Source organism: Sceloporus occidentalis, unplaced genomic scaffold (assembly GCF_023333645.1).
Source record: "Sceloporus occidentalis isolate IW3139 unplaced genomic scaffold, rSceOcc1.0.p SCAF_286, whole genome shotgun sequence".
NCBI lineage: Eukaryota > Metazoa > Chordata > Lepidosauria > Squamata > Phrynosomatidae > Sceloporus > Sceloporus occidentalis.
In genome coordinates, this window is record NW_028317266.1 from 545,001 (window position 1) to 555,626 (window position 10,626).

Genomic DNA, 10,626 nt, shown 5'->3' on the forward strand with positions numbered 1-10,626 from the left:
GTGTGACACCTTTTACTAACTAGGCTAATCTCCACCCACATCATGCACAACTTCCTTAACCCCTTCCGTTCCGGTGATGTACCTGGTACTTCCTGGTACGTCATTGATGATGCGCGATCCAGCGTCACTATGGACGATCCATAGCAGCCATGCCCCCTCAATTCCGTGCAAGTGATCGCTATTTAGCTGAAAGTTGCCTCTTCCTCTCTCTGGTGGGCTTAGGGTGAATGGCTTCCTTCCCTAAAATATATAAATATGGAAGAAGTCCATAGTTTTTTAAGAGTCACATTCAATCACCAAGGCATTTAACTCGGAAACCCTACCGCATAAGGAATCAAGGCTTTTTTTTTAATAAAGTGTTCTGGATTGTATCAGTCTATGCTGCTTTGGGGATACTGTGCCATTGGTGTACCTCCTTTTTATTTTTAGATATCGTGGAAGTAAAGATTAATTTTATAAGATGTGCCTGCCTGAACCAGTCTTTTTGTGAGTGCAATAAATCTACATCATTTTAGTAGTATCACTGTTGTTGCTCTCTTTTTATGTTTTCTTCCATTGTATGATAACATTTGGGATATTTTCATTATCAAGGTGAGTTTGACAAAGTGGATGGTTTGAGTGCTATACGTTTTGTATTTCAGTGCTGCTCTCACCTATTGAATTAGGAGACCATCTTTAGGGTAAGGAGTATATTGCATTAAAATCCCATCAGGAGATGAGGAAGACTTCCCTAAGTGGACAGTAGATTTGTGCAACTAGATCCAAAAACGATTCAGACAAATTTTTTGTTTCATTTTCGGTGTATTCATTTTGAAATGAATTCAGTTTTCTGCCCTTTCGTTCGGCCGAAAATTAGGATGACGGTAACAAAATACGGTAACAAAATTACCGTATTGTCACGATTATAGGCCGCACCCCCCCTTAAGTCTTTAAAGTGGGGGTGCGGCCTATAATCAGGGTTTAGCGCAAGGATGCGCAATTCATATCGCCCGACGCCTGGGACATGCAGTTCCCTGTGCCAGGCAGGGTTTTTTTTTTTGCCTTTTTCATTTAGCCATTTTGTTGTGGTAATATCTAATCTACCAGATAGTCTAATAATGTATTCTCTATCCATTACACAATCTTTAACTAGATTTAGATGTGGTCTTATTTCCTTTTAATCTTGTATGCAGATGATTCAGACCCCTATTATCCAGTTCTGACATTACATCTACTTCCATGAAATCCATAGCTAGTATACTTCATGCAGACATTGCTTAGTTTGCCATGGTATTTTACAGCATTCTCATCATCCAATAATTACAATTGACTTATCCTTTGTTTTATGTACATACATACTCATATACACACACGCACACACACACATACAACGGCCAGCAATAACATTATGACCACCTGCCTAATATTGTGTAGGTCCCCTTTTTGCTGCCAAAACAGCCCTGACCCATTAAGGCGTGGAATCTACTAGACCTCTGAAGGTGTGCTGTGGTATCTGGCACCAAGACATTGGTGCCCGGACTTGAATTGAATTGAGATCTTGGGAATTTGGAGGCCAAGTCAACACCTTGAATTTGTTGTTGTCCTCAAACCATTAGTGAACCATTTTTGCTTATGCTCACGTGGCCATTGTAGGTGCTTTCAGCAGAAGACATCATGGGCACACTGACTGGTCTGCGGCTATGGAACTCCATACACAACAAACTAAGATGTGCTGTATGTTCTGACACCTTTCTATCAGAACCAGCATTAACTTTTTCAGCAATTTGAGCTACAGTAGCTTGTCTGTTGGATTTGACCACATTGGCCAGCGTTCGTCGCCAGTTGCATCAATGAGCCTTGGCTTTCCCTGACCCTTTCGCTGGTTCACTGCTTTTCCTTTGTTGGACCATTTTTGACACTGACCGCTGCAGATCAGGAACACCCCACAAGAGCTGCAAGTTTGGAGATGCTCTGACCCAGTTGTCTAGCCATCACAATTTGGCCCTTTGTCAAAGTCGCTCAGATCCTTATGCTTGCCAGTTTTTCCCACTTCTAACACATCTTTGAGAACCAAATGTTCAATTGCTGCCAAATATATCGGACCCACTGACAAGTGGCATGATCGCTGCATATCTATCTATCTATCTATCTCTATAAATATATATCATCTATCTCAACACAATGCATAAATGAAACATATTCATGTAAATAACGAACTCATTTATATAAACAACAATAAATCACCAAAAATTCCCGTAGACCCATGGCCCTTAGTCACACCTTTAACCTTTCAGGGGAATAACCTGGACAAAATAATTAAGGGAGCGCTTGAAGGATGGAAGGAAGGAAGGTTTTTCTTCCCCAGGACAGCAGAAGCTATTTCCAGGGTTCAGGGTCAGACTCCAATCGTGACTCCAGTCAATACAGGCCTGGCAAGGAGTTTGCCAGAGGCTAAGCTTGAAAATTATGTCAAGCAGGTCACTCTAGGGGAAGCTGGAGGTCCAATATGAAGTTTCATAGTCCTTTCTGAAGATCTCTCATCCCAGCCGTGTATGTGCCCATCCTCTTTCTTTCCCATGGGGATGGAAATGATGAGTCTCCCAGGCTTCCTCTCCTCCAGGATAGTGTTCCCAGAGGGGACATCTTTCCAGAGGTGTTTCCTCTAGGCAGTATCTCTTGGGAGGTTGTTACTACTGATGTCAGCAGCACAGGTTTGGGCACACATCACCGGGATTATTACTTTCAGGATAGCTGGCACACCAGGCTGCCGTTCATTCCCTCCAACATTGGAACTGAAAGCAGTCGTCATGACACCCCAACATCTCACTCCTTGCCTGTTAAATCAGCAGGGTGAAAAAAAAGCTTTTGCCTCCAAATAGAGGTTCATTCTATCATGAATTTGCTGGCAGCCTCCCCCAGACAGACCTTATGGCCTCCTTCAGGAATTGTCAGGTCCCAACCTTCTATATCTCACACTTCAATCCCCAGGCTCTAGATATGGATGCTCTGTCAAACCCTTGGTAGTTCAGTTTGTGTTACATGTTTTTCCCCAGTTTGCCTGATTCCTTTCATGCTTCACAAGTTCCAGAAAGAAAGCGCCTCAGTCATAGCGTTCATTCCCCCTACTCCATCAGGGACTAATTCTTCATCCCTCTCTTCAGAGTCTGCACCTGATGGCTTATAGACAGAAAGGTTGAGCCTAGCTTCGAACGGGTTTTCTTCTATGGTCATTCAGACTACCTCCTGCATGTTACTACAAGATTTGGTCAGTTTTTGCCTAAATACGTTGAAGGTGCAAGTTTTAGCCATCTCTGCCTTCTCTCGCCCTTGTGTCAGGGTCCGCGGAACAGACCCCGCCGCAGCAACTCACCAGAATACACGCGTCTCGCGGGTACCGTATGCAGCGTGGCGTCCGGTCCTCTCCTTCGCCATGGCTGCAGCTAGAGGGCGCGCCTGTGCTTTTCACGTAACTTTATTGTTCCCGAACAAGTGCCGGCAGGAACACGATTCAGTGACGTCATGGGTGGCAAGTTTAAATTTTGTTTTGTGCTTTGTATTAGAAGACTGCATTGGGAGGCGGGTCCCGTCTTGCTGGTGCTGCGGGCGGGAGCAGGCGGTCAGGCACTGTACCTGTGGGTCCCAGTAATCCCGCGCAGTCCCGCAAGGCTGCCTTCCCGCTGCTCCCTTACATGGAGCCCGCAGGACTAACGGACGCCATCTCTGCCTTATCTCAGCAGATGGCATCTATGCACCAATACATCCAAGAGCTCCAAACCAGCCAAAATCACCTAAGGCAACAGGTACATTTACTTCAACTGCAGCAAGGTGCGTCCTCTGAAGCAACTGCCTCCCCTCTGGCACCCGCTGCTGAGGGGGCCTCAGCTCCAGAGCCATCGGTTCTCCTTCCAGAAAGAATTTCAGGTGACCGTACCAAGTACCGCTCTTTCATCATGTCTTGACAGATTTTGTTTAATTTAAAGCCAAGGACTTATACCACTGATTTTGTAAAAATCCACACTGTTATCTCCCTCCTGTCTGGGGAACCTCAAAGTTGGATTCTTGGGCCTCCTTCCACCACGCATTTGACGCACTCTATGATGATCCCTTCAGAACTGCCTCTGCTACCTCAAGTCTCAGAACCCTCAAACAAGGGAAACGGGCAGTGGAGGAGTACATTACTGAATTCAGGCGTTGGCTCTTGATTCTTCATGGAATGAGGCAGCTCTCCATGACCAATTCAGGTGGGGCCTCTCAGAGACTGTCAAAGACGAGTGTGCTTGCGCCGCCATTCCAACCAGTCTAGAAGAGCTCATCACCCTCACCATCCAGATCGACCGTTATCTCAGGGAGAGAAGAAGAGAGCGGCTGAACACCACCTCTAACTGGTTTCTTGTGAGATCTTCCCCGAATGACCAGCCTCCTCCAGCTCAAGAGGAACCGATGCAGATCGGAATCGCAAGAGGTCCCCTATCTGCAGCGGAGAGAGAGCGACGAATATCCCTGGGACTTTGTCTATAGTGCGGCAAGACAGGCCACTTGTTCTGGGACTGCAGAACCCGGAGTTGCTTCTCCAAAGATAAGAGGTCTGTAGCCCATCTCCATACTCACCCAGATCACTTGCCAAGGTTGTCCTCTCACCTTTCTCCCTCCGTGTCCTTACAGTGGAGGAAAAGATCCGTCACACTCCCGGCAATGATCGACTCAGGAGCAAGCGGTAACTTAATTGACTCTAAATATGTGCATTCTCTGTCTATCCCGACATTGCGTAAAAGACATCCCATTTCCATTCTATTCGTCGACGGCAGTCCAATGAAGACCGACCCTATCATCCGAGAGGCCAACACCTTACTCCTCAAAATTGGCGACAAGCACATGGAGTCCCTATGCTTTGATGTCGTGCCTTCCCCCATTTCTCCACTTATTCTGGGTCTCCAAAACTGTTTCAACAACTAGATGGTTTGTCTTACTCATTCAAGCAACCGTCTTTCTGAGATACCCCTTCCATACAGACAGTACTCCGACGTATTCGAGAAAAAGGCGGCTGAGACCTTACCCCCTTTTAGACCCTATGATTGCCCCATCGAACTGTACCCTGGGGCAGCCATCCCATTTGGTCGCATTTACCCATTATCAGAACCCGAATTGACTACCTTAAAAGAGTATATCGACGACAATCTTGCCAGAGGCTTCATCCGTCCCTCTACATCTCCAGCTGGTGTTGGCATATTTTTTGTCCACAAGAAGGATGGGGGACTACGTCCCTGTGTTGATTACAGAGAACTAAATAACATCGCAGTCAAGAACAGGTACCCTCTACCATTAATATCAGAGTTACTTGAACATGCTCGATCTGCTAAATATTTCACTAAAATTGACCTACGGGGAACCTACAACTTGGTGAGGATACAACAAGGAGATGAATGGAAGACGGCGTTCAGGTGTCGCTACGGCTACTTCGAATATTTGGTGTTGTCGTTTGGGTTGTGTAATGCCCCTGCCACCTTTCAACATTTCATCAACGACGTCTTCCGCGACATCCTGGATTGGTTTGTTGTCATATATATCTGGACAACATTTACATTTTCTCACCGTCGCTAGAACTCCACCGTGAACATGTATGTCAAATTCTTGCCAGATTACGGGTGAATGGACTATATGCTAAACTGGAGAAGTGTGTGTTCGAGAGCCAAAGAATTGAGTTTTGTATTGTCACCTTCGCATTTCATCGCATTTCATACTCAACCCTTTTGGGAGGCTGTACAGAACCACTCAAAGCAAGTCACCACCATGATCTTATATACATCCCACCGGAGGACCGTCTTTCGATCCTACAGGCTCACTGTTAGAAAAATGTTTATGTTATCGTAAATATTATTGCTGTCAAAGACAAAAGAAAGCAGGGAATGTCTAGTCTATGATATATGGACGAGTTCACGCCGACATGTCTACTCTATGTTCTTCTATATATATATATATATATGTGCAAAGGGTCAAGTCTAGGCCATTCTTAATTATGCAGCTTAAAGAGGTGTAACCTGCTTGAAAAGTAACCAATCAGAAAGAAGCATGCTATTAGAAGTAGATAAGATGCTATATAAACCAAGTAATCTTAATGTGTAATTAGACAACGCTTCGACTTTTGTGTGTTGTGTGCCTTGTCTCGATTATGCGCATGATCTAATTAAAGGAAACTCTTTCTGAGGAGAATTCGACCATTATTTCAACCAACATTTTGGTGCCCCCTGTGAGGAGGTTCTGACCGGAGACGGGGACGACAGTCCTGAGGAACTGCACCTCGAGAATCTGCATCTGGGGTAATATAAGTCCTCCAGCTAAGATTGCTGTTAAACAGAGGCACTTTGCGACATCGTCCCTGAAACCGGCAGCATCCTCCCGAAGATTTATTACGGTCTTCTCTTCAGAAATGTGAGTAAGAAAAATATTTCTGGGAAATATTATAAGAGGTCAAAGTCTGTCAGGGACTACTGAAATAAATAACTGCGTATGCATTCGATAATAAGGAATAGTACTTGGAGTACTGAGGCTGATCAGGAGAAATGTGCACAGGTAGTTAGTCATTATTTTTGTGATAGCGAATTGTTGTTTGTAATTGTGACAATACTGTTGATGTTGGTTGCGGCTTGTATTATTGTGAAAGAGTATCACAAGACCTTAAAGAGAAGAGCTCTTATGGTCCAGGGACAGCTATACCAACCCATGTCACAAATCTTGTCTGAATGAATCTGTGTGAATGACTGTTCAGGAGTCCTTTACGGCGAACGAACAGTTAATAAGGTTGTTGTTAATACGCCCCCCGGCATTTGTGAGAAGCTCTCTGTGATCAAGTGCTGGGATTGCAAGTGAACAACTTCGCTGCGAGAGTGATTTATCTGCCTTTACTGTCTAGGAAAGGTATCTTATAAATACCAAGAGCTCTTTGTTTAACCCTGTCCAGATGTGGTATCTTATAAATACCGAGGTCCTTTGTTTAACCCTGTCCAGACGTGGTATTTTATAAATACCAAGAACTCTCTGTTTAACCCTGTCCAGACGTGGTATCTTATAAATACCAAAAGATTTTCCTTGTTTTCTGCTTTGCGGTGAGATTGTATCATGGGGAAATCCCACAGTAAGGGAAAGAAACAAAAGGATGAAAGTGTTTTCTTGTGGATAAAGAAGAAACCACTGAAAGAATACAAACAGTTTATGTATAAACTTAATCAAGAAAATGTTTAGGCATAAATTCACATTGTTCAGGTATAGTGCACTTAAAAATAGAGGGTGAATCCCTCAGGTTTCGGATGGTTGGACCATCCTGGTAGAATCTAGACTCGGAGTGGTTGGACCACTCGGTGAATGTGTGGATTTAGAAGAAACTACGTAGTGACTAAATTATAACATTCCAAATTCTATACCATGTTTCCAGCTGGTTCCAGAATCTGTTAAATGTATGTCTTGTCTGTTATCTGTGATCGATCATAAATTATATGTAGAGTCGACATTAGAAAAGCCTTTTTATCTTTTTATTCTAATGCTTTTATGCTTTTTCCAGAATTAATTTAAATAAGGGTTAATAATTTAAAAGCTAAAATTTATAATTAGCACATATTTTGTTTTTAAGGTAATAAAATATCCTGTATACCTGTCTGTGGTTTTTATGATATATATTCTTGTTTTATTTTTTGTTCAAATTAATATGCTTAAAGTAACATTATAAGTAACGCACCTCCTTATGGAGTAATCAAGGTCAGATATATCCGTTAACCATGTGGGTACATAGAACATGAACAGAGGAGGATATTAAAAAAGCTACTGAGCATGTTAAAAAGCCAAAAGAGGATCCCCAACAGTTTGAGACTGATATCCGAGGGCTCTGTAACAGTTATCAATTAAATGGTAATGGTGAAGAAATAGAGAGAGTGTGTCGACGAATTTTGAAATCAGATTAGAGTTTAGTAGAACTGAACTGGAATGGGTCCGATAATCTAAATCCAAGACACCCACTCCCAGGGGACAGTGCTGATTTAAATAATCGATTAAATGTCTTTATAACTGCTTGCACAAACAGATGGGCTTGTAGAACAAATTGGAGGGAGATAAATAGATATAAGCAGCAACTAAAAATGTGTTTGTGTCTGGGACACGTAAAGAGATAAATGCGAATGTCAGTTAACATATGGTGAACCTCTGTACTGCGACGTTGAATGATGTGTTGGAATATGCTAAGCATTCTGAAAAGTGGCACAAAGAATGGGAGAAAAAGAAAGTGAGAGTAATGTTAGCAGGAGAGGAGTATGAAGGAATGTTGTATGAAGGAATGTTGACAGGGAATAACAAAAGAGTGAGAGAGAGATTTCGAGGTCGTACCGAGGTAGAAGAGGTAGAGGTGATAGATGGTCACAAGGATGTTATAATTGTGGAAAGGAAGGTCATTGGGCAAAAGAGTGTCCCGAGCCAGACAAGAGAAAGCAGAATTCCCCAGAACAATGACTAATGCAGGAAAAAGAGACATTGGATCTCAGTAATGTTCATGATGTGTTGTTATTGTCAAACTTGCCTGAAATTGATTTAATTGTAAATAACAAACGTGTAACATTTTTGGTTGATTCAGGGGCTTCGCGAACCCTATTGAATAATCCCACCTGCACGGGCATACAGAAAGGGACTGGTAAAATTCACATAAAGGGAGTAAATGGGAGGACACATACCGAAAGCTTATCTGTTCCCCTCCACATACAACATCCAGAGTCTGGAAAAATAATTACCGCCAGTGTAATATTATCTGAGGTATGTCCCGTAAATCTTCTAGGAAGAGATCTGATTAGAGAGTTGGGAGTGCACATTGCACCCGTGGGAGACAAGTTTGATGTTACAGTGGGGGGAAGAAGAAATAACTATCAAGGACGGCATGATCATTACTACTATGCTTTAAACATAGATTTTACTGAAAATAAGGGAAATATAATACAGGCTTTAGAACTTGTACATAAAACATTCGAGATCTGTGATCATTTACAAGTTCAGCATTCAAATGATTTTCATTGTACAATGTATGTTAAGAAAACAGCAGGAGGAGACGAGTATTATGAATCTAAAAGATGAACAAAGTACTGTAATACAGACAGAATACTTTTACTGGACAAAGGACAGGGGGCATTATCTGGTATATTAACACCCCGAATAACCACACTTTTTGTCTCTGTGTAAACACTACATTTGTCTCTGTGTAAACAGCAAACTGATCAGTAGAAGTCTGTGGGAGATATGGTGTTGCGATGTGAGATTAATCACTCGTGGAAAAGAGATAAAGGAGATATTCAATGCAATACTGAAGTAAGAGAGGTAAATTATCTAATCATTTATTAGCCCAGGCGGCTGAGTTAACGGCTCTCATAGAGGCATGCAAATGGGCAGTAGACAAACGGGTAAATATCTATACCGACAGTCAATATGTATTTTCTACTATACATGTGTTTCCACAACAATGGAAAAAAAGAGGTATGATTACCTCCACAGGGAAACCAATAAATCATAAAGCCCTGAGTGAAGAACTATTAACAGTTATAAATCTACCAAAGGAAGTAGCTGTAATAAAGTGTGCAGCCCATACCAACAGCAAGGATCCTATAGCATTAGGCAATAACTGCAGATATTGAAGCAAAAAGAATTGCTCAAGAGATGTTTGCCATAATCACTAACGAGATACAAATTAATCACCAGGTTCTGTATGATATGCAGCAGGCTGCCCCTATATCTGAAAAACGATATTGGTGGTCTAAAAAAGCGACTCTATGTAAGAAAATGTTTCACATTAACAACAAACCAATATTGCCAAAATCATTGGTTCGCTATGCAGCCTTATTGAGTCATGGGCTGAGCCATGTCTCAACAGGAGGGATGGTAATAGATAGATAAGGTGTTCCAAAATTACTCTAAAATTAAAAAAAAATTTGTGTGCTAATTGTCTTCATGATAAAAGAAATCATTCCTAGATTTGGAACACCAGAAAGAATATACAGTCATTTTGTCAATCAACTAATCTCCAGATTTGCACAAGTATTTGGTATACAATTAAAGAATCATTGTGCCTATCATCCTCAGTCAGCAGGGTTGGTAGAAAGAAACAATGGAACAATAAAGAATAAATTAAAAAAGACCATGGCAGAAACCGGGAAGAATTGGGTTTCTTGCCTACCTATGGTAAAATTGAGTATGCGTATTACACCCAACAAGCAAGGTCTCACCCCATTTGAAGTAATGTACGGGAGACCCTATAGTTTGCCGCAGATAAAGGTAAAAGAGGCAAGTAATGAAAAAGAATTAACCCTAGCAGAATATATGGCAAAAATGTTGAATACCAGATCAATACAAACTGTTAATTCTCTTCCAGAAGCACAAGAGCCAATTCCTGAGAAATTGAGTGTTGGAGATTGGGTACTAATAAGGATAATCAAATGAAAGAATTGGTCATCACCGAGGTGGGAAGGATCGTACCAAGTACTACTAACCACCCCCACGGCATGTAAGATAGCTGAGAGGAGTTGTTGGATACATCAGTCGCACTGTAAGAAGGTAACACCACTTGCTGGTAGTCACTCATTAAGTCTGGGTACAAAGGGGGGTCCAGACGATAGGTTGGACTCGTCT